We start from the raw sequence: 23,096 nt of genomic DNA on the forward strand, positions 1-23,096 counted from the left end.
TTTGGAAGTAATATTTGATATAGTCTCAGTTGTACATCACTTTATTCCACTACTGCCACTTGGTCTAAGCAATTCTCAGTGCTTGAAAAGCAAGTTACACCATGACTCTCCTACTGTTCCTTAATACGAATAGATTATATTACCCGTTAGATTCTGATTAATCACTAAGTAGATCTCTAGGACCTTCAATTTTAAAAGAAGCACTTACTCTTTCTGTTACTTTAAGCCACATGTTCTAGTGGACAGAAATTGTTCAGGTATTATGAAAAAGTATCATATGGTTTTTCTAGCCAGCTTATCAATTTGACTATAGCAAGAGGAAAAAGCAGCAAAGCAATTTCTTAGTTATTGGAGAGAAGACTGAACATTCTGACAGTAATGATCAGGAGAGTTAAGACAAAATATCTGAAATGTGAACCACCCATGAGGAGCTCACTTTGTAAGGAAGTTCCTCAGTTGGGAGCTGCAGAAGTGAACAATCTGGGTCATTAGTGACAGACTGAGAACCATTGCTATAACCCACGGCAAGCATCAAATTCCTGCTCCTAACATACTACAGTATTGTCCAATTTAATAGGCAAATTTTAATTAGCAAAGACAGCAGCAGTTAGTCTGTTTGTCAAGGGTTCTGGGGCACTGTCACAAGACTGGAGCTATACAAGAGAGACCAATTAATGAAAAATTAAGTTTGAACATGAATAGCCTTTCCTAAACAGAGCTTTATTGCAAGGGCTCTAACTTTAGCTTAAACAGTAGAAATAATTATCAGTTGCCTTTGCCAGAAGCAATTTTTAGATGTAATAAATCAACACAAGATAACATACATCAGTGATTCCTACTTGCTATGTGTCACAAAATTATAAATTGAGAAGACTTGTGCATACTTAGTGAGCCTTGTTACCTTCATCTCAACCCTGAAATTCAGAGTTGTTGACTAACTCAAAGAAAGCTTACTTCTCCCAGTCTTGAGAATTTTAAGGATCATAACAAATGCTGAGATTTCTAGTTTGGTGCATACCAGGAGGAATAAAATTGTTTATTTACTTATCACTTAATAGCAAATACCCTTGCTTTCAGCTATTACAGAATTAATATTTTATCTCTAGAAAAAAGATTAACACCAATTGGAGTTTCATATAAGAATCACTGCAGTTTATACAACAGTGATTTCTAACGTGAATGAAAGCTTCACATATATAAATAGAAGAATACATTGCTAATATAGTATTGAAAAAATTGAATAGGAGGCTTTAAATGAAAATTAACTTAGTATTTCTAAAGAGACCTGACTGCAATAGTCTGAACTAGTTTTCAAAGTTCCCTAGGAACAAGGATCACAGGATCAAGGTCTTTTCACGTAAAATGTTTTTAGTCATGGATCACCAATGGAAGTATTATTGAATTAAGCACATTCATAAAAGCCTTACCAAGTTAGTACCACTTATATATAAATATAAAACAACAGAAAAAGTACTCAAAGTATGATTTTCAGCAAGTAAAGCTGGTGTTAAAAGGTCTGCATCAGAAAACACTAAGGGGTCAGCACTGGAAATCAAACAGAGCAGCACAACCAGGAGAACAGAGACCTCCACCAGCCAGGGTCCAGCCCCACATTACCTGAGAAGCTGCCAGGTCGCGGGAGAGCAGCAGGAGTCCAAATCCTTAGGCACACTCCCAAGGACAAGAAGGCAGAACCAATATTAAGCTGAGAAAGTATGCTAGACTATTATTTGCAAGGATAATAAGGGCAAGACATCTTAGGGAACTACTCTAAAGTCAAATGAAGAAGCCAGAGCCAAAGACCAAAAAACACCAAGACACAGCAGGGCTACAGCTGTGGCCCAGCAGTAGTCCTGCAGAGAAAAAAGAAAGGGAGCATCCAGGGCTGAGCTAAATGAGCTCCTCATCAGGAGGGGTGGGTGGGTGCAGCAGGTGAGGCTGGTCAGGGCAATTAGGGCCTGTTAGTTCACACCAGGTTCTGAGAGTTTGAAAACACTTCTGCTCCCCTGAGAGCAGCTGGTTTGCTGGTGTTTATAGCTCTTCTTTTACCTTTTCTTGCCAGCCACACTAAGGTAAAAAGTTAAAAAGAAAGCATCTCTTTCAAGATTACAGTGTGATCACACAAACTTAAATTACATCCCCAAGTATTTCTTTTTGCACTTTAAATTCACCATGGTTTCTCTTCAAGTTCCTGATGTGAATTATAGTTAAGTGATTTTCAGCCTCTCTTTTGCTCTCTGTAACTTGGACTTTAACAAGCTGTCAGATCAGATAGACATGAGGCCGTTCATGCTTCCCCTTCATTTTATCGACGGAGCAAATGAATGCTGTGAATCAAGTAGAAAACAGAGGACATGTCAACACCATACAATAAGCACCATGCAGAGGTGCTAGTTTGGATAGTGGAAGCAGAATGGAAATGTCAGTACAGCACTTCTTCCCAGCTAGTTACTGCTGTTGAGCAGTGCTTTTCAGTAACATTACCTGTTCTAATCGTAGTGCTGCACTTTCTTCCATGACTTCTTTTACCCCTTTTAGATTCTTTGCATGGCAAAATAGCATATGGTATAGGACACTAATAATAACAAAGGAAAATGCATGGGGATAATAGTCAAGAATCTGCACCAACTTGTACTCTGGGATGTCCTGATGTTAGATACACAAAGATCTCTGGTAGTGGGAAGAACACACACATGTAGTGTGTTCTGCAAGGTGCTTTGGGATAATTTTTAAAATAGCAGTTGGAGGGAGAGACAATTGGCCACATTGATTCAAGGCTCACACTTTAAGGCTCCTGCCATTTTCAGAACAGTAAACCAAATGGATGCAAGTGAGCACAGGCAGAGAAAAATGTTTTGAGCTGTCACAAGGCTGTGAGGAATGTGATCACATGCTGTGTAGGCACAAGTCATGTGCAGAGCCAGCTGTGCCAATAATCACTTGAAAATTAAATTGTAAGAGCAATGGGGCCTGTGATATCTGTTTGAGACAGTATAATTCCTCAAATATATCCTAGGTCTGTGCAAATACAGTGTTTGCTTAGCTGTGAATTCTCTGAAGCACTGTGTTGTGTTTTTTTTCCTGCTTAAGATGAATGAAGAGGTGTCAGGCCTGAGTGACAAGGCTTAATGATCCTAACTGGCCTCATCTGAGACTCCCACCCACACACTCTGCTTATTAACACCCAGGAGTGCTACTTAAACTCAGGTCTGAGCCTGTACAGCTTCAGTGACTACATTTCTACGTGATATAGTCTTTTTTTTTAGTGCTGGTAATGCTTTACAGCTTGCGGAAGTCTCTCTGCTTCTTCTCGTCTACTGTCCTTCAGACTGTTCCTACAGTTTGTCATTTGTGTAACGTGTTGTCATATTGCTTCCTAAAGGTATGGTTCTTCTTTTCTGTGCAATGAGCTAGTTTAGAGAACTGAAAATAAAGTGCAGCAAAAGTGAGTACAGGAAGCTTGTGGAGGCTGAATATGAGTGATGTAACACTCTATTCTGGCTTCTTTAGATATACCTATTAAACTACTTGTGATTTTCTTCCTAGCTGGTCAGGAGTTGGAGGGGTTTGGGCTGCTTTCATTACTTTAGAAAGCAATTTCAAGGCAATTGTTTTAGTGAGGATTTCTACTTTATTTGGTGTTTGATGGAGCCCCTGTTATTAAATCCCTAGAGTATAATAATGAGAGGGCCATCTATATAGCACTGGATTACTCTGTGAGCGTTTTGACTTTGTCTTACCTTAGAAGTGTTAGAAGATAAAGGTTTGTTATGGTGCACTATGGGCCAAACTGCAACTCCAATGTGACCGCTCTAGTTGCATCAGTCAAGTCCTACCATGCTTTATGAGGGAGGCCTGCTATGCCAGATGCTCTTCTCATAAAGCAGGCTACTGAGAAAAGGGAAGTAATAACATTCCCTTTTCCTCAGTGCCACATTTCTCACCACAGAATGAGCTCTTTTTATTTGCAAGCTGTAAAAGACTGTAAGGGGCAAGAGGTTTCCATTCTAAGAGTGTCAAAAAAGAGGGTTTTCTCCCCTTTAAAACCACACAGAAGAAAGAAAGAAAAGGTAGGAAGGAAAAAGTACATCCAAGTTCTATCCTTGTAGCTTAGAAATTGGACGTGAATTAAGAGTTATGTAAAGCTATTCAGAAAGTCCATAGCAGAAATAGATGCTGCCTGATTCCCAGCTTTGTCTAGAAGTCCTGTCTGTCCTTGCTTGTACAGATGGCTATGTTATACTGGAAAGAAAATAGGAAATTATCTCTGCCTTATGGCTACTACTAAAGAGGAAGTCAGTGGTAAATTGTGTGTTTGTGGGTGTGAATTTGCTGAGGGATGACCCAGCTGGAGGCAGAACTACAGCTCCTGGTTATAACTGCCTGGAAGGCTCTGATGCTGCAGCAGGTACAGCCTGGTTAGGTGCAGGCTATGGCAGCAGAAGCTGCCTCAGCAGCATAATTATGCAAAACAGACCAGATGGTTTTGGCACGTGGAATCTATTTTTTAACACTCAGAGATACTAATGGTGATCTTCATAGGTGTTGTTATAGACAATATTTAAAGTGATTTAGTCAACCCTGTCTGATTACCAGATACTCTAGAAAAGGCAAGGAAGGAAAATGATATCTTCTTCCTGAGACAGAAGAATTTGTTTTCAGTGTAGGATTAGTGTGTCAAGTATATTTCTTTTCCATCAGTATAGAGGAGAACCCTGCCGTTGAGCAGGAAAATTACTTTCTTTTTTCCCCCTTTACTTCTGCAGTTTTCACAGTGCCTTCTTCTTACAAGTTGTCTGCAGTTTGTTTTTAAATCACTTTTGCCTGACAAGACACTGATTTTTTTTTTTTTTTTTTTTTTTTAAACAATGTTCTGTGTGCTGTTGATATGATGTGTAATCTGCCATGGAGCCATGGTCATAGGAATTAATGTTCAACCGAAATCACCAGTTTTTCCAGTGTGTGAGGCTTGTGTATCTCAAAGGATACTGCTTTGCATTCAGCCTTTGTGCTGTTCTCTACCTTCTTAGAGCCTTTCTTCAACCCTTTAAAGGCCTTGGTGTTTCCCTTGGGCCACAGTCTGTGAATGATCTGTTTACCTGCTCCCAGAAAGCTTTAAATTCTTCTGCTTCTGTGGTCCCTAGTGCAACACCAACACCTTGGCAGAGCAGTACCTGGCTTCTCTTCTCATACTTTCAGTCCCTAATACTCTGCGTGAATTAATGTCTCATACTCTGTCATAACTGTATCAGGAGGAACAGTCCTGCTCTGACAGGGAAAAAGATCATATGCAGGAGAGGTACAGCTTCTTTATCTGGCAGAACTTTACATTGCAGACTGCCATGTTCAGGTTTTTTCCCAAGGAATATAAAAGACAAAGAAAAAAACACCTAGGAAGGAATAACAAGTTGCTTATTAACTTTGGCTAGGAGCTTTTATTTTTTTAAGTGTTTAGGGAAACTGAAGCTAAAAGCAAGTCTCTTGTTCTCATTGCTATTTTAATCTGAACTAAGAAGTTTTTTGTGTGTAGAAAAACCTTTAGATTCATGTCTATCTTAAATGCTCCCTAATTACTGATGGATTGTAAGCTATCAAGTAAATATTAAATATACACAGGCTTTTATATAAGGACAGACAATTGCAAACAGTGGAAGGGGTAATACTCTGGCGTGTCAAGGCCTGTTTACAGAGTAGCTCTTAGGTACACTTGTACAACAAGCAGAGCCATTCAAGCCTACCCAATAGAAATAATTCTCACTGATATTTGGAGCTGTTATGGGTTTATGACAGGACCTGCATGGACATTTTCCAAGCCACAAATTATATAACAGAAGAGGTTGGGAGCAGGCAGTGGATCTAGATATTCAAAGTCAGCGTGACACAATGCACTGTTAATAAGTAATTGACTGTGAATGCTATTCTCTACATGAAGATTGACTGTGCTCTCTTTTGGAATATAATTACTTAACTCCTCTCCTGAAACAGAAATCAAATATTTGTGGGAGTCTTCTGGAGGTGAAAAAAAGCCCTCTTTTTTTGGTTAATATAGGAATGGATTGTTATAAAATGTATTTCTTTTTAAGTATAAAGTAATGTTTGAGTAAGTTGCAGTCATATGATGATGAATCCCTGAGGATTGTTGGCTTTTGAGAAGGTGTAAGCTTGATTTGAATTATTGGCTTGTATGAAGCAAAGAAATATGATGGTGTGGTGCTGTGCTCTGGGCCAGTCTTCTGGTGCTGGGGATTTGCCTGTGAGGACTAAACAAAGCTTTTAGTCTAGTTTATTTATTCATTCACATTTGTGCTTGCTTTCCTTTAAAGGAATTGAACCACACTGCCTTAGAAAAACCAACACTTTCTGCTGATTTATCCCAAGAGCAAAGTTGTATCTAGCTGGATCAAATCTAAGTACAGTGATGGAGACATAGCATGAGTGCATTGGTGTGCCATCTGTTCTGCTCTTAAACATGTCAGAGAAGCTAAGGGGGAAAATACAGAATTAGGAAAGGAAGAGAATGAATGTGGTAAAGAGAGATGGATGTGGAATGCCAGAGGCACAGTGAGCAGATGAAGGAGACTGAGTGAAGAATGATGATGGGAAAGACTGCATGCTTTCTTTTTGTGTAAGAGTAATGGAGAGGTGTGGGGTTTGCCAGTTTTCACTCCCTGTCTTCAGGATAGTTACAGATATGACTGTGCAGGAGGACTGACACTTGGCAAGATGCTTTGTGTCCTGCCTTCTGTATCTGCTGCCTGGCCAAGATAAGTATGCCTGGCTGACCTGGAAGCCTGCAGACCATGTCTATTGTTGCTGTATTTGATAACTGGTGCTCTTGAACCTGTGCAACTACAGATGGACTTTGTCATGCAATCTGAGGATTGTCTGTGCCAGCAGTACTCTGAAGCCTCAAGTGAGACTGCCTAATGTGTGAGTGACAATCCTCCCCCAGGCCAAGTCCCTGGAGTCCCTGCTCCTTAGGTGCAGGTACATCTTTTGTAGCAAGTGACTGGCTATTAGATAGCCAGGTCTGACAGAAGGAACAATAGATCCCCTGTTGTTAGAGAGCAGCAGCTGCACATTTTCCTCAACCAGGCAAAATCAGGAGTATGCCTTACACAGTTCTTTGCAGGACTACATCACCTTTATGATCAAATCTTCAGAGTTTTGAAAAGGCAAACCATTGCACATTAAAAGGTGAGCATTGATGGATAACCATCACATATTGCTCTGGACTTGCCGCTTTCACCAGCGTTTCCATCTGTGGTAGTCTCTTTGCACTGTGTGAGAGCTGCAAGTTAACTAAATGTCACATTGTATTGTGTTGTGTGATGTGTTGGCAAACTCTGCAGCAGAGTGGCACCAACAGTGCCAATAGTGAAACTGTTCCTAGTGAAGTTCTATTTGCATTCCTTGTAAAGTGCTACTGCAGCTTCTGCAGGATTCAATTTCATTTCTATTTTTTGTATCATTTTCCAAGTCTGTAGTTAATATTGACTGACAGGGCCAGCTGAGAATCTTGGGATTTCCTATTACAGATAATTAAGGAAAATACTAATTCATGCACAGACAGATGCCTTGTTGTAAATTGCACTGCATGAATATCTTTGCCTTCACTGCTAATTCTGTTTCCTACTGATTACTGAATCTGACTCATTGTATAAGCTGCTAGGGGCATGCAGCAGGTTTCCAGCCAGGAGATGTGTAAAGAAAGCTGGAGAGAAGCTTGGTCTTATGTTTTCTGAAGTGTTGCTTTTATGGGCCAGTTGTCTGAACTGTTCTGTACCTAAGATATGAGAGCTTGTATTTTATGCTTTCTTAATGGAGCTTGGAGAAGGACCTGGGAGAGAGAATTGCATTCATCAAGGACTTTTCCAGTTCACCTTATTTATTTCCAAATTGATGTTTGGTTTTGTTTTAGGTTAAATTTAAGCTTCCTGTTTTGCTCAAAAGAGAGATTGCCATCAGGGAGCAGTAAGAACGGTCTGCTCTGTAATGTAGGTGAGCCAGGAGCTGAGAATGACAGCAAGGCAGGTGTAGGAAGTGGCCTCACCAATCCCACAGGACTTGTGCAGGAAGAGCAGAGAAGGCCCAGTGGCAGCCACAGCCATCGTGAGACAACTCTGTAGTGCTGAGTTGTGTCAGGGTCTAATGAGAAAGCTGAGTTGGGGTCCAGATCAGGAGGGCATGTTAATTGTCAGCATAAACATGTAACCAAGTACTTGAACAAGCAAGTAGCTGGTGATAGAACTACAAAGCTATCTTCTTCAACATCTTGTGGAAGAGATCTGTTTCCTGAGAGACTGGCTGCTTATCTTGTCAGAAAAAAGATCTGATAGTAATCCCTGTTCTCTGGGAAGGAATGTGCTGAAGTCTCCCAAGTCATAACTTGTCAACAAGCAGAATGGTAAATGTTGATTGTAATGTGTCTAAGTACAAGGAAACAAGAGTGGAGAGGAAGGAGATCTGTGCTTGTCTTGCACCTTCTCAAGTGTCTCCTGCAGAGGGATATGAGACCAGGTTTGCTGGAGTCACACCACTTTGCTCCCATCTGCCCACACTGGGTACCAGCAGGAGGGACACTTTGGCAGTTCTGGCTTTTCCCATCTTCTACCTGACAAAGTAGTTTGAGTGTTCAGGCTCAGGCAACAAACACCTGCCTGCAGTACAGGTGTGACCCCCCAGTGAGTTAGTAGAGTTGCTACTTTGGTGAAAGACTTTCCAGCTGGAAACAGACCAAACTTTGTCATCAAGGAAACACACAAGTATGGCCTGAAGCAGATCAGAGGTTACCTTTCAGCAGTTCATCCAGATGAATTTGAAGTCCTGTTCTTTCAATGTCCAAGTTACCAATTTGAGGGCGCTCTGGATGAATTAATGCTGCTAGCAACATGCTTAACAGTGACTTCCTTGTGCTGTGGAGAAAAATACAGATTAGATCCCAGGACTTAGTATGAAAGATGGGAAATCAGTACAAAAAACCAGGATGTAAGTTTAATGTGATATGAATGTACTTGGTTGAGGTTGCTGAGAGTCCTTAAAGACAAGGATATGGTAAAGACCAGTAACTGGGTTTGACAGGTTCCATTAAATACCTTCCTTTCTAGCTCTGTTGTCTCTACTTTTACCTAATTTTATAAGTTCACATCTCAGCATGGTTAACTCTGATTATGGTCATTGATATCTATTCAGTGAACAGCTTTTTACCAAGCTTTGCTTCCAAGACTCCTAACCCCTGAATGTTAGGGCTTGCTATTAACTAGTGGCAAAACAAAGGCAATCCATGCACCTCCTGATTGCTACTAATTCCTTATATCCTCTCCCTTGGAATACTGCAAGAACAATGTCTAGCCATGCACACTTATTCTATTGATATGAACAACCCAGTGAGTGCTGAGACTTGTGTTTTCTATCCATGCACTCCAGCCATCCTAACCTATAGCATTAGTGTTACACAGAATGAGGTATTCTGTGGGCTCAGGTTTAGGCTCTTAATATTATAGAGAGCTGAAGTTAAAGTACGTTAATGTATAGGTATTAGTGTGTGTGTATATATATATAATGTCATTTTGAAAAGTATATGAATCACTGGGCACCTACTAGCATATGGAGTGTATTAGAGAATTATAAAATAGTCCTAGTCAGAAGGGACCTCAGGAGGTCTCTCATCGAAGCTCCTGCTCAAAGCAGGGTCAGCTCTAAGGTCAGACCAGATTGTTTAGGGCTTTATCCAGGTAGGTTTGGAAACCTTCAAGAATCAGAACTGCACAGTCTCTCTGGGCACCTTGTTTTCCCTGCCTGCCTGAAAAGGTTTTTCTGTACCTGCAGTTGGAATTTCTCCTGTTATTACAATTAAGTTAATATTGTAAAACAAGCATGTTGGATTGTGGTTCAGGAGTAAAGTCAGATGCAGAGCACAATGGTGAGAATATACATGGGCCACAAGGGAAATGCTGCTGATGGGAACAGAGGCCAATGTCTGTCAAATCTATTCTAGTCAGGATCCAGGGCCCCTACTCATGGTACTTAATTGCACATGGAGCCCATTGTCTGTAACTCAGCCAGAGTAGAGGCTGCTACAGAAACAGTGCTGTAGCACCAAAAGTACCCTGAAGTAAAAAGTATCTGTAAAAGTTGTACTTTATTAAATTTCCATACCTTGTTTTCCTGAGGAGTTTGACACATTTTTCTCCCCTGCAATCTAGGCATGATTCGTGTCTCTGTCTGCTGCTCATATCTTTGTAGAGCAGCAATACCAGCATGAAATTGATGTGATCTTCTTTCATTGCTGCCCAAAAGGTTCTGAATAGCAACCCTGGAACAGAGTGGGCTTGTTGACTTCATTCTGCAGCTGCATGAAAAATCTGCGTCTAAGCCTGCAGCTTCAAGAAGACAGCACAGCATCTGTTCACATAAAAGATAGCTTTGAGCTTGTCTTTTTTAAATAATGAGAAATGTAAACTACTGGGTTTGAATGGAAACTTGGAAACAGGTTACATGGCTTCCCTCATTTGCCAAGGAAAGCTTTCCACTTATCTTTGACAAAGGACTGGATGGATTTTCTTCAATTTCATTTAAATATTTTTGTTCTACATGTGGAGAAATTAACATCTAATTTACTAGAAGCTTCAATCCTTGTATAATGATTATATTTTGTGAATCTCTGTTTAGCCAAGGTACAAATTCTGATTTTTATGGGATGGTTCTTTCTATATGTACCTTTTTATATGCATTTGCTTGTCACCATGATAGCTTCCTATCAGTTTGTCAACACTATGCACTTCACAGAAGTCGTGGTTAACCCAGGGCCTGAATGCAGAGTGCCAGGTAGTGACATCTGGGCATCTGATTTCCATAGGATCATGCATAGTTCTGCTCTGATAAAGTTTAATGCATAACGTTTAAAAAAAAACCAAAACAACACATTATTTGAGCGGATCTTGAAGTTGCAACATACTGCAATTTCTCTAGTATCTACCTATTCTAATTATGTACACAGGTTTGTAAACCCATTATTATGGACATGTTTGTAAAATCAATATTGAACTATTGCTTAGCAGATTTATAGCCTGACTTCTAAAAATGTTTCTACATTTCCTTTAGAAATTGTTGTCTTTATAGTCCAGCTTAGAAGTTTTGTTATTGAGTACTGGGAAAAGCATTTAATTGGCAAATATTCTACCGTAAAACCAAGTTGCCTTGCTCCTATCTCTCTGCTTTCCAGTAACCTATAACAGTATTCCTGCCTGTGCAAATCTGGCTGATGTGTTCTGTCAGAAGCGATTTTTCAACTTAAACTTTGGTACTCAAAGGAAAAAAAAAAAAATTTCTGTGCTTTCTTTGTTCTGAGATGCCTGGGTTGATACTTTGAGAGTTGTGCTGATTTGGGTGGTGGGTGTTCATTGCCAGGTGGCCTCACCACTCCATAACACAGCATTTTTGTAGTCTTGGGACAGTTTGCACTGGAGGCTGTCAGACTTAACCAAAATAGACTTTTGGACAGGAAGCTTCAGTTCTTCAAAGGAAGGATTTGCAGGACAAAGAGGTAAAAACTTCATGGTTTGTTTAGCCATATCTGAAAGTACCTCAGTGTTAGAGATGAAACTAAGATGATTCTAAGCCTGCCAGAGGTAGTAAGGGCAAATTTTCCTAATGCAGTGGGGATGGCTAGAGCTCTACCAGTCATGTTTATTGCCAGCTGTTTGGTAAGACTGTGGTTTGGAAACCTTGCAGAGGTTATTTCCATGTCAATTGCATAAGGAGTCCCTCAGTCCCAGATTGTCTCAAACAGCAATGTTCATGTCCATACACTGAACTAGTTTACACAATGGAGCCCAATGTAGATAGGGAGATGAGTCTGGTGCCCAGAGCTGTAGTACTGTTTTTCCTTGTTGTGTTGCTTCTGCTTGTCCCAGCTGGCACCTGAGGTGTCTGAGTGTACATCATGCATATTGCATCCATTTTCTGTGGGTAAAGCCTTGCATCATGTGAGGTTTTATTGGAATTCTGGTCCCAAAACTGTCACTTAGGGGATTTATTGGTATTTATTCTCTTAAACTGCTGGTTGAAGTTATAGTCAGAACTATCTGTATGACCTGCTAGACTAACACAGCTGTGGCAGACCAGTTCAGCACTACAAACATCAAGGAGGTGTCAGAAGAAAAGCCGTGAGCTCAGTCAGTTGTGCTACTGAGGAGACTTTCATTTTTTGGAATCTGTGCTAAAAGGAATGGACCGGAAAGCATATGGAGAGGTATTAAATTATTTACTTTTTGACTATAGTTATATTAATGAAATACTAAGAGTAAAATTGGAAATATGTCCCAGTGTACTCCAGCAAGCCAAAAATGCACTGGCCTATCTTAATCTACTGCTGCCATTAGCAAAATATATGACTTGACAATACCTTCAGAGTGATAAAAATGCAGTTTCAAGTAGTTATTAATCAGAGTCAAAATCCAGTTTTGAAAAATAAATACACTGTTTCATTAACTCTAACACCCAGTTGTAGCGTGGTTCATAGCCTGAGCTGCCAAAAATTTATTAGTGATCCTAAGGGCAGGTGCATAAATTAATGCTGCTGCGTGTTCAAGAAACGTTTAGTAACTTCTTTATTTACCAGTAGGTGTCACTGGAGTCCAGCAGAGAGCTATTACTGCTTTAAAACATATTTTCTGCTTAATCGAACCTTTATTTCATAGAGGAACGTTCAATATTTGTACATGCTGACGTACGTACAATAAAAATGAAGAACTGTGATCAATGCTTTTTCAGCTGTTTTTTCCTATCTTAGCCTCTTAAAACTGTTGGTGGATAATTCAATGGTTTGAGAAAAAAAAATCAGAAATCTTTCTCTCTGCAGCATGCCTGAATCTGGTCCAAGCTGATAATGACCAAAGTTACTATTTTATACAAAGATGACACCACTTAACAGTGCCTGTATGATTACTCAGCCCTTGCCCAATCCTGCATTTGGTGGTGGGGAGAAAATGGAAAGTCAAGCCAAAAGACCTAAATACTACTTTTTTCTCTCTCTTTTTTTGGGACCTGTGTTGAAAATTAGAGTCTGGGAACTGAATGGGACAGGAGGGACTTGTCAGCCACAAAACAGCTCTCTGCAAGACTGAGAAAGCATTTAAGGAGCAGACTTTCCTATACCTTGCATTGGAAGACACAGCACTGTGCTGCTGAAGACTTCTTAGGATTGAGCTGAAGTAGATTATGGAATGATTTTTTCCTTTTGAATGAACTGTAGTTCTTGTCTGCTCTCTGTTTGCTTGACAGCTGATCAGCAAAGGTATTTTGATTGAGATGAGCTTTCAAGTATGCCTAAATATCTGAAAGGCACAAAAAAGCAGCAAGTAGACACTGGCATGTTGTTCAAGCCACTTGGTCATGCACTAAAAGATAAGAGGGGAATTACGTTTTGTTTTCCCCCAGACATGGTACAAGCTTATTCATTATGAAAACCACTGCGGAGACGTTTTTGAGTCAGTCAAAGCATCTTAGTTTGAGCCTAAACTCTTGCATCAATAAGTCCTCCAATTTCTTTCAAATGTTTACCAAAAAAACAAAAAAAGACTGTGCTGCACAATAAACATTTATCTCAAAATTTCAAGGTCACATATCCAACAGAGTATAGCATAAGGAGGCTGCCTGCAGGCCAGTGTATTATTAAAATAATAATGTGGTTTTGGACTGTAAATGCACTGCCTGCTCTGTTGCCCTTACATGTGGCTGATCCAGTAATGAGTCATTTCCATGACATGTCTAAAGAACCAGTCAATGCACAGATGTTTTTAGCCTTTTTTTATCATTAGCTACTTTTCTGAGTGTACTCTGCTGCCACTCAGTAACAGGCTCTCTATCATGCTGTGGTGTGATCTTTGCTCATTGCATGGGCCATGGTTGTATCGTATGCAGGGAACCTGAAGTGTGAACAGGTTTGCAAAACTGGCACAGTGTAAGGCCCTGGATGCAGCAGGGTCTTGTGCAACAGGCATTGCAGCTTTCTTCGTGGTGCTGCATTGTAATCTGAGTAAAGGTGAAAGTAATTTGTTCAGGGCTGTATTCTGGCAGGAAACTAATGAAGTTACTAACTGATATTTTGTTGCCTCCTACATTCCCATGAGGAAATCTTCATTTAATTTTTTTTTCAATTTTCATTTTATCAGCTTAATTTGCTAGCTAGTACATTAATTCTGTCATGATGTTCAGGGACACGTCCATCCAGACCTCATTAGGTGCACGAGTTTTAATTCTCTGTGGATTTTCTTTTCCAATTGTAGTTGAGGTTGCTGTCCTTGGTAGCATTGCTCACAATCCTCAATGGCCACACATCCTGGTTCTAGTGCACCAACAGATTTGTCGATGCAATATTGCTGGGGTTTAATGGTTTGTAACTGCTGTAGAAGTGCTTTGTTACTGGCCTCTTTCTAAAAAGTAGAAGCAAGTACTTGGAAAATACAAAGGTGAAAACAAAACTTTCATAAATTAAAACTCAAAAGGTAATTTTACAGCATCTGCACATGAGAGCCGTATGCAGACCCAATTATCAAAACTAAGAGAACAAAGGCAGGCAAAGTGTTGGTCATATACCTGCCCTTTATAAAAGATGAAGGAAGCAAAGTAGCAAAATAAGGAACAGAAATGGCTGCTCCCTATTGCTGGAGGAGGAATAGAATAGGACAATGACAGTTGCACCAATGTGCTTGTTATAAGAACCAATTTCTTGTTGCGTTCCCATGTTTTCTTGCCCCAACAAGCACTGTGTTGGTGCACTTTGGTAGCTTTCCTTAAGGGCTGTTGCTACAAAGATGTGAAACAGTAATATCTTAAAAGTAGACCAAAAAAATTCAGGAAGAAGGAAAGGTTGGTATTCAATCTGGTTGTCCTACAAGGCTGCAAGAGATCTCAGGTATTTGAGAGGGACAGCACCCTTTTATTCCTTATAAAACAATGGGAACTTGCTTTGCTCAAAGGACAGAGGAACCTAGACTTTCTGTGTGGATTTTAAAGTGAGGCTGCATCCTTACTACAAATGCCTTTGTTTTGGTTGTTTTTTTCCTGAATCATGTTGGCACATCATAAAATCTTCAGTGGGAAACAACACAGGTGGTTACTTTCTCAGCAGAGCTTGCTGAGAATATACTGCATAGCAGAATAAAGTTCTGACCTTGATGACTATATCAAGGTGAAAGCTACTTTGTGCTTTCTCACTAGTGTTTCACCACAGGTTTTTCCAGTAGACTTACAGACTGATCACCTAGGGAAAAAAGCTGCACAGAAAACCACTGAGAATTAGCCGTAGGTGAATGACTGCTGTTGGTTCGTCGAGTAAAACGAGTCTTTCCAGAGGCTCTGACATTACAGGGACGATGCTGCCACTCACATGATTGCAACAGATGGGTGTGCAGGCCAGCGAGAAGGTGGAGTAGCGCAACTTTTTCTGCTGTCTGGGTCTGATTCAGTAATGCCATGATCCAGGGAATTTGTTTTTTTAAATCGTGGAGAACTGGCCCTTTGCTGCACACATATAAGCATTCCTTTGTTCTGTCCAGCAGAGCTCATTTCAACCTTCCAGTTACTAAACTTAATGCCTTGGCTTGACTTCCACATATGAGGAGGCAGCTACTGAAAATTATTATCCAAAGCTGTATAAAGATTCCCTGTTTGAGTGCCTTTCAGTCCTTCTTCTCAGGGTTCAGCGTCAGAAATTAGCGGTACATTATCCATTGGAAATACCTCACTAAGAAAAGCTGTATTCCTGACAGAAATCATACTTTGCTGTACACTGGGTTGCAGATCTCTCGTCTTTCCTGTCCCTGTGCATTCTGCTTTAGTGTTTGCTTTGTTGGGTTTGTATGGCAAGGTTTGGGTAGCAGGGGTGGCTTCTGTGAGAAGCTGCCAGAAGCTTCCCTTGTGTCCGATACAGCCAATTCCAGTTGACTGCAAGATGGACCCACCACTGGCCAAGGCTGAGTCCAACAGTGTTGGTGGTAGCACCTCTGGGATAACAGGTTTAAGAAAGGGAAGAAGAGTGCCCAAATGCAGCCGGAGAGAGGAGTAAGAATATGGGAAAGGTGGGCAGAAGTAAAGAAAATTGGTAACAAAGTTAAGCCTGCAAAGAGGGAGGGTGCAGAGAAGGTGTTTTAAGATTTTAGTTTCTTTCGTTTAGTTTAAGTTTTTAGTTTAAGATTTCTCATTATCCTACTCTGACTTGGTTTGGTAATAAATTTAACTAATCTTCCCAAGTAAATTCTGTTTTGCCTGTGACAGTAATTGGTGAGAGATCTCTTCCTGCACTTTTCTCAACCCATGAGCCTTTGTCCCCTGCCCAGCTGAGGAGAGCAGTGACAGAGTGGCTTTGGTGAGCACCTGGAATCCACCACCTCTGCGCTGAGCAGCTGCTGCAGCTCTCAGTACAACCCTGCTGTTCTTGCCCAGTCCTGTGTGGCTGCTGGGGGTGATGTTGCTGCCCTTCCTGCAGCATGTTAATGGCCATACTAAAGTCTAAGTCACTGCTTTTGGAGAAGTTGACTAAAATATTGTAATTAGTTACTTCATGTGTCTCTCTACCCTCCCCTCACCTTTGCTGTGCAAATAACAAAGAGGAAATTCTCACCCCAGTGAATCGAAATGGCAAAGGCCTGTGTGCTCTCACCCGTGTGTGCCTGTCACATTTGAAGGACAGCAACAGGAGCAGGGTGACATTTTGAAAAGAAAAGCAAAAAGCACCAATATGTTTAGCACTGTAAGTGGTGCTAATTGGGACATGAAAGCACTGCAGCAGCTGTGAGTGCAGCAGGACATCCTCTTCACCCCCCATCCGTTCCCACCTGGACAAGAGGCAAGGAAGGAAATACCATAGGAAGTTCAGAACTTGGAAGGCAAACAGTGACTAGGCTAAGATACAGAGGAACAGGGAAGAGGCAGAGGAGAAGATAAGAAGTGAACTGAGAGACTTTCACAGTTGTGAGGAGAGCTGTCTGGGCATGAGGAGTAATGAGGAGAGCCTTCCTGTGAGCTACTGTTTCCTTCTTGGGTAGTGCTTCACAGGGAAACAGGGCAGTGGATTATGATCTTATTCCCTTTTTGTGGGAAAAGGACTGGAGCAAGGGTGTTACATATATATTATACTGTTAATTCATGTACCTGACATAAAGGATACCTACTGTCCTTTTAAAACCTGTACCCTCAAGCTGATATTACCGTCAAATGCTGTGTTTTGTCCATGAGGCAGCACTGAGAAACCTTCCTGACAGCTTCTGGAAGGATATGACTGTCTTCATCAGCCCCAAGTGTATCTGCTGCATGGGAAACCTTGTTTTCCTACTGCATTGCCTCCCTTTTCTTTTGGAAGAAACGGAAACAATTTAAAACATTTTAATGTTTTTGAAAGGCTCTGTACTAGGCTGCAGCTCATTTGGAAAATTCTGTTGTTCCCCCCACACAGGTCCTGGCACAGAACCTCAGAATGAGAACTGAGAGGGTTCTAGAGTGTATTAAGATTAAATGAATCCAAGTAACTGTTCTGTCCCTCCTATGTGTTCCTTCTGCTATTATGCTTTTATCTCTTTTATCTGTACAGTTGATGTATTTGAGCTGTGTTTTTCAGGGCTTTCTGACTTTATTATAAATAGCAAAGTTGATGGTTTCTCCTGGGGGGTGTGGGGGGTGGGCAGTAATGGGAAGACGTAGGATTCACTTTGGCTTTCTCAAAAAACTTTTAAGGTAGAAAACCTACAGTTTGAAGATGGCTGCTTATCTCCCACTGCTGTTCTCATGGAGACAAATGCCAAACTGGAGTGTTTCATGGATTGCTTTTTTTGTGAAAGGATTTGTGTGGTTGGTGTTTTGTTTCTGGGGTTTTTTTTTGTGTGCAGGGAGATTGCGACTATCAGTAATATAATTTCAAAAAGCATAAAATGCCTATTAAATGCCACTCTCTGAGAATTAAACATACCTACTGCCAAACACAGATGGGATTTGTCTTTTATTTGCTCTGCCATGGTACTTGCATATTTGATGTGAGCCAGATGAAAATGGAAATAGCAAAGCTTAACATGTTAATCACCAAGCTTACTAAGATACAGGGTGTCAAATTTTCAAAGTATCTGAAAGTTGGGGCAGTAGAACTGGCACATCTCTGATGTTCTCGAACACAATGAGGTTTGTTTTTCCATCATCATCCTAGTAAAAGGCTTCACTTACAGACTTCTGCTGGTACCCAAGATAGAACAGGCAGCACAAAAATGAGTTTAATTTATCCTCTGGTAGTCATGGGAAATTCCCTCATGACCATGGATCTGCAGTGGTTTGGATTACTCTGTGTGGGGTTTCTGCAAAGACTGGAAATACTGCTGGATATATGAAGCTAGCCCAGGGGTATAAGGTGTGTAAAAGCTTTCAAATGACATCCACTTACTATCATTAGACTGTAAAATTCTCTACATTACTGTATAAGTGACTTAGGTAGCCCAGGCTTTACACTGGAAACATTTAATTTTAACTCTTCTAACTGCATATCAAAATAGAAACTATTTCCTAATGTTTTCTTGATGTCACTTCCTTACTCTGGCCATATTCTTAATTTTTTTGTTTCTCAGGACAAACTTTTATGTTGTAAAGAACTTCTCTGAGTCTCAGTGTTTTGAGCTCTCACAGTAGTGTTTTCCTCTTTGTGTAACAGATCAGTTAGTCACCAAATAAGACCATGCAAACTCAAACAGGTTTAGATATCCATTTTACTCTTAGACTTTAAATGAGCTAATTAGTAGCTCTGATCAAGAATACTCCCAGGAGAACAATATTCTCACTTTTTATAGTCAAATTATGAATTTTAAAGTTTGTCACCTGTTTTTTGGTGGCCCTTCAATAACTGAGTCAGTGAGATACAGATGAGCTTGTAAACTTTGTCTGAAACACAGCACAAACCTCAACCATATTCCAAATGAAGCTTGTACTTCTCATTGCAAGCCCCAGTTGTTTTTATCTCCGCTTTCTCCAGCAGCACTAGTTGTATACTGGCTTTAGAGAGCACGTTCACAGCATGTTTCTGCTTCAGAAGTAATGCCTGAAAGCTCCAACGCATCAGTAGGGATCAGGGAAAGGCCAGATTTACTCCCAGGATCACTAAACAAAACCATAGCCTTGATTCTTCTTACTGAAAGGCAGTGATTTTGCATTGGGTAAAGTAAATATAAAATTAAGAAAAAACCTAGAGGTCCTGAGACAGCTCTAACCTCTTCTGTGCAGTGAAATCAACCTTTTAGATTTTGTCTTTAGTTCTGTTGTTCTGCATTTGAGACTTGTACTGTAAAGCCTCAAATGACAGCTTGAGTATGAGCACGTGTTGCGAAGCCATTTTAGATACCAAGGGTGTAGTTTCATTTGACTTTTCTGAGATCCTCACTCCTCTGAAAAATGACCAAACTACATCTGTATGAGGTTGTTTTTAAATGCTTTTCTGGTCATGCATCCTTAATTTTCTATTCTACAAGGATTTTATTAAATACTGCCTACAGAATGTGAAATGTTGGATTTGGTGACTGTTTGATGCCCATATGTATTTGCTGCATGACACAATCTTTGTGGAGCGTTTTTTTAATCTGCACAGTGTGTATCATTAATTAAAGCCTCAAAGGTGTGCATAAATCTAACGCATGTGGGTGGATGTGAAAGCCACAATTTCACAGCGTGCACCGAGCGCGTTCCGCGGGCCCTCTCTGCAGAGCATGTTTCCTCCCTGGAGCGGATGTGAAGGCCGGGCACTGTGCACCCACTGTGAGTACCAGCCAAGCGCGGCCGTGAGCGCAAGGGGCTCGCGTGCCCTGGACGAGGCACCGCAAACTTTTAATGGAGTCCACGCAGGGCTGCTTCAGTGCCTGCTGCCTTCCCGAACTCCCGGGCAGGGTTCTGACTTTCCCCGGCTCCAGCCGGGCCGGGGTGGCCCGGCTGCTCCGAGACCCTTCGACGTGCCCGGGGACCCACCTGGGCCCGAGCGCCATCGGGGTGGGGCCGGACGGGACTGCCCGCGGCGGGCCCCGCTGGCCACGCCTTCAGAGCCTCCGCGCGGGCCCGGGCGGAGGCGGCCGCGGGGAGGCGGCGGGTCCCGCCAGGCCGGGCTCCCCGTCCCGTCCCGGCTGGGGGCGCCTCGCCGCGGGGACCCGCCCGCCGGCTCCGGGGGCCGTGCCGGGGCCCGCCAGGGCCCGCGCCGCGGCGCAAACTACAACTCCCGCCGGGCACCGCGCGGACGGGCGCAGGCGCGGAGGCGGCGCGGGCGGCTGAGCGAGGCGCGCGGGGATTGGCCGCGGCGGCGGCGGGCGGGGCGCGCGCGGTGACGGCAGGAAGGAGCGGGGGCAAATGGCGGAGAGATGGTCCCGGGGCCCGTCCCGAGCGCGGCGATAATCCCGGCGCGGAGGAAGCGGCGCCGGAGGAGGCGGCGCCGGGGTCCCTGACGCCCGCGACACTCCGGGAGGGTCCCGCTGCCGGAGAGGCGGAGGCGTCCCGCCGGCTAAGCGCCTTTCGCAGGCGGCGCATCGGCGGCCCGAACCCGCGGCCGGAGCCACATCGGCCGGGCCCACGCCCGGCACCCGCCGCCACCGCTGACGCCGAGGTGGGTGCCGGGTAAGGGGGCGGCGGGGGCTCTGCGGGCCGCGGAGCGGGCCCCGCACCCCGCGGGCAGGAGCCGCCGCGGCCACCGGCGCTGTCCCGCCTGGAGGGGCGTGTGGGGCCGCCGCCCCCGGCCCGCCGCGAAGTTGTGGGGCGGGAGTTCGCACGGGGGTGAAGTGCGGGCTGGGGCGGGGGGGGTGCGGCTCCGCGGGCTGCGTCGCCCGGCCGGGCCGCGGCTGCCCCGGGCACTTGTGTAATGTGGGCCGGTGGTGCGGCGGGGCGGGGGAGGCGGCCGGGCGGGAAGGGAAATGACATCAGGGAGCGGTGGGGTGACCCGGTTCCGCTCGCACCCCCCCGCCGCAGGGGGAGGGAGAAAAAAAGAAACTGTCACCGTGGGATTTCATCAGCTCCTTCTGCCTCCGTGCATTTAACCTATTTTTCTTGTCTTTGATTATGTAAGAGGAGCGGTGTAGAGAGGAGCGATGAGTAGGGGTGGCTGATGGGCTTCCTGGGGAATTACCGGGTTTTTTGTCTCCAGCTGATCCGCCGAGTTAGCGCTGGGAAATGCGGGAGACCTGTGTTTCGGGTTTTTACTTGTATGTACATTGCTTGCACTGCTCCAAATGGTGCAGCACAATGCAGGAGAGGGAGGCAGGGAGTGGAAACAGAGTGAAACTGACCAAGTGTTTTACTTCCCTCTGAGTGAAAAATCAAGAGGAAATTGTAAGTAAAGAGTAAAAATCTTGTTCTGTCCATGCTCTCATGTAAGGAGGCATCTCTTTATGTCTTTAAATTTAATCTCAATCTAAGATACAAGTTTATAGCATGGCATATTTGTATTTTCCTTATACTGGTCTTTTAACCTATGCACATCATACTGAGTATTAATTTGGGTTTTGATATTTTGATTTAAAACTTCTAATGAGATGGTCTTAATTTTAAAATTTATAAATAGGAAAATGGGGTTCTACTTTCTGAAAATGAACTCCTCTTGACTGCAGGAATCTTCTCTTTGGGACTACAAACCATAATTTAAATCTGTCGTTATCTTTACATAGGCTGGAAATGTGTCAAAAATACTTGGAGAACTTCTTATAATGCTTATTATAAGTTATATTTATTTGAGTCTTGAGGATTTAGGGGAGGAAAATGTGCTGGGGTGAGTGAGGTAGTTTTTTCTTTCCTGTAAATTTTATAGAAACAACATGAGATATTAATAAATATTTTACTTTAGCTTCTATCCCTCAAAAACTCGGCCTTTCTGGTCTAAAATATTTTGGTTACTATTACAAATATTTACAAGCATCAGCAAAGTAAAACTGGTAATTTAGATTTAGTTTGCTGTTTGCTTTCTAAAGTATGTGTAGATAAAAAATAGAAAATTTGAGCTACCTACAGGGGAGGAAAAAAGAAGTTTGGCAGTGATGTGTGTGAGGAAAAGAGGAGATGGGGTTAAAGAGCGTTGTCTGCTAGGAGCAGCCAGGAGCCCTCTGCATAGTGGGCTTTTGCAGCAGAGTTCTGCTCTGTAGCTAAGCACTTGCCTTTACCTTCCTTTGGCTGGACTGCTGGGGAGAAGAGCCTTTCCCAAAGTGGGTGGTCTGTCACTCTTCTGCATTGCATTACCATCTACCTGGTAAACTTCTAAAGTTCAAATTTGATCATTTTAATTCACTTAAAATTTTCTTCATGGATTTTCTCCCCATGAATTGCTTAGTTTGTATGATAAATGAAGGTTGGTCTGGTCTAATAGAGGGAGACTATTATTAGTGAGACAGTCTTGCTAGAATGAAGTGATAGAGGGACATTTCTGGAAAGCGGTCCGGCAATTTTGGCAGAAGCAAGACTGGCACTTCAGGTTGAGAGACTGTGACTCTTGAGATGAAAACTAAAATAGGGAAGACAGTATACCACATATTCAGGGGAATAATAATAAAAACAGTTGCATTGAACAAATAGGTCATGAAAAGTTCAATAAAAATTGTTTTAACTGCCATTTTTCATATACTTTATATAAAGTTAGTTAACACTTTAAAAGTTAGATTTATTTGGTTCTTTAGCTTTAGCTTAAATAACTCTTTGTCTTTTTAAACACACTTTTTTCCAGGATGGAGAGGAATTTAAGAGAGAAAGATGGGCTTGATTAGATTCAGGCTGACTGTAAGGAATTGCAATTTCCTATCTGTGTTTGGGCCAAAAAGAGAGAAACAGTGGTTCACAAAACAGATATGAGGGTTTGGGGTTTATGTTGTCATTTGTCTGGTAGTTGAAGTATATGTTTTGGGTAAAAGACCCCCAGGTGGCCTGTCTTCCTTCTTGGTTTAAACAAAAGTAGAAGACACATGCAAGGAGCTCTTAAATGTGTTCCTGTTTAATCTGTTAATTTTAAACTTCTGCTCTTCTGAGCGAGCTATCTGTGAGGTGGCTGTGCTCATAAGGGCCAGTGAACAGTAATAGCTTACACTGGCCTGCTTAGGGTGTCCTCC

At 42.4% G+C, this 23,096-nt stretch overlaps 1 protein-coding gene and 1 long non-coding RNA gene across 2 annotated transcripts in view; both read left to right on the forward strand.

Moving 5' to 3' along the window:
- The window catches only part of LOC116447694, a 70,482-nt gene extending 52,504 nt beyond the window's left edge, over positions 1-17,978 (forward strand). The window contains exon 3 of the long non-coding RNA XR_004241656.1: positions 10,300-17,978. This is a non-coding gene — a long non-coding RNA (uncharacterized LOC116447694). The remainder of the gene's footprint in view (positions 1-10,299) is intronic.
- A 2,359-nt stretch (positions 17,979-20,337) lies between these two features.
- The window catches only part of WAPL (WAPL cohesin release factor), a 354,794-nt gene continuing 352,035 nt past the window's right edge, over positions 20,338-23,096 (forward strand). The window contains 1 exon segment of the mRNA XM_032117114.1: positions 20,338-20,617. The gene's annotated coding sequence lies outside the window, so the exon portion shown is untranslated.

This window comes from Corvus moneduloides, chromosome 8, assembly GCF_009650955.1.
Source record: "Corvus moneduloides isolate bCorMon1 chromosome 8, bCorMon1.pri, whole genome shotgun sequence".
In the NCBI taxonomy this organism is placed as follows: Eukaryota; Metazoa; Chordata; class Aves; order Passeriformes; family Corvidae; genus Corvus; species Corvus moneduloides.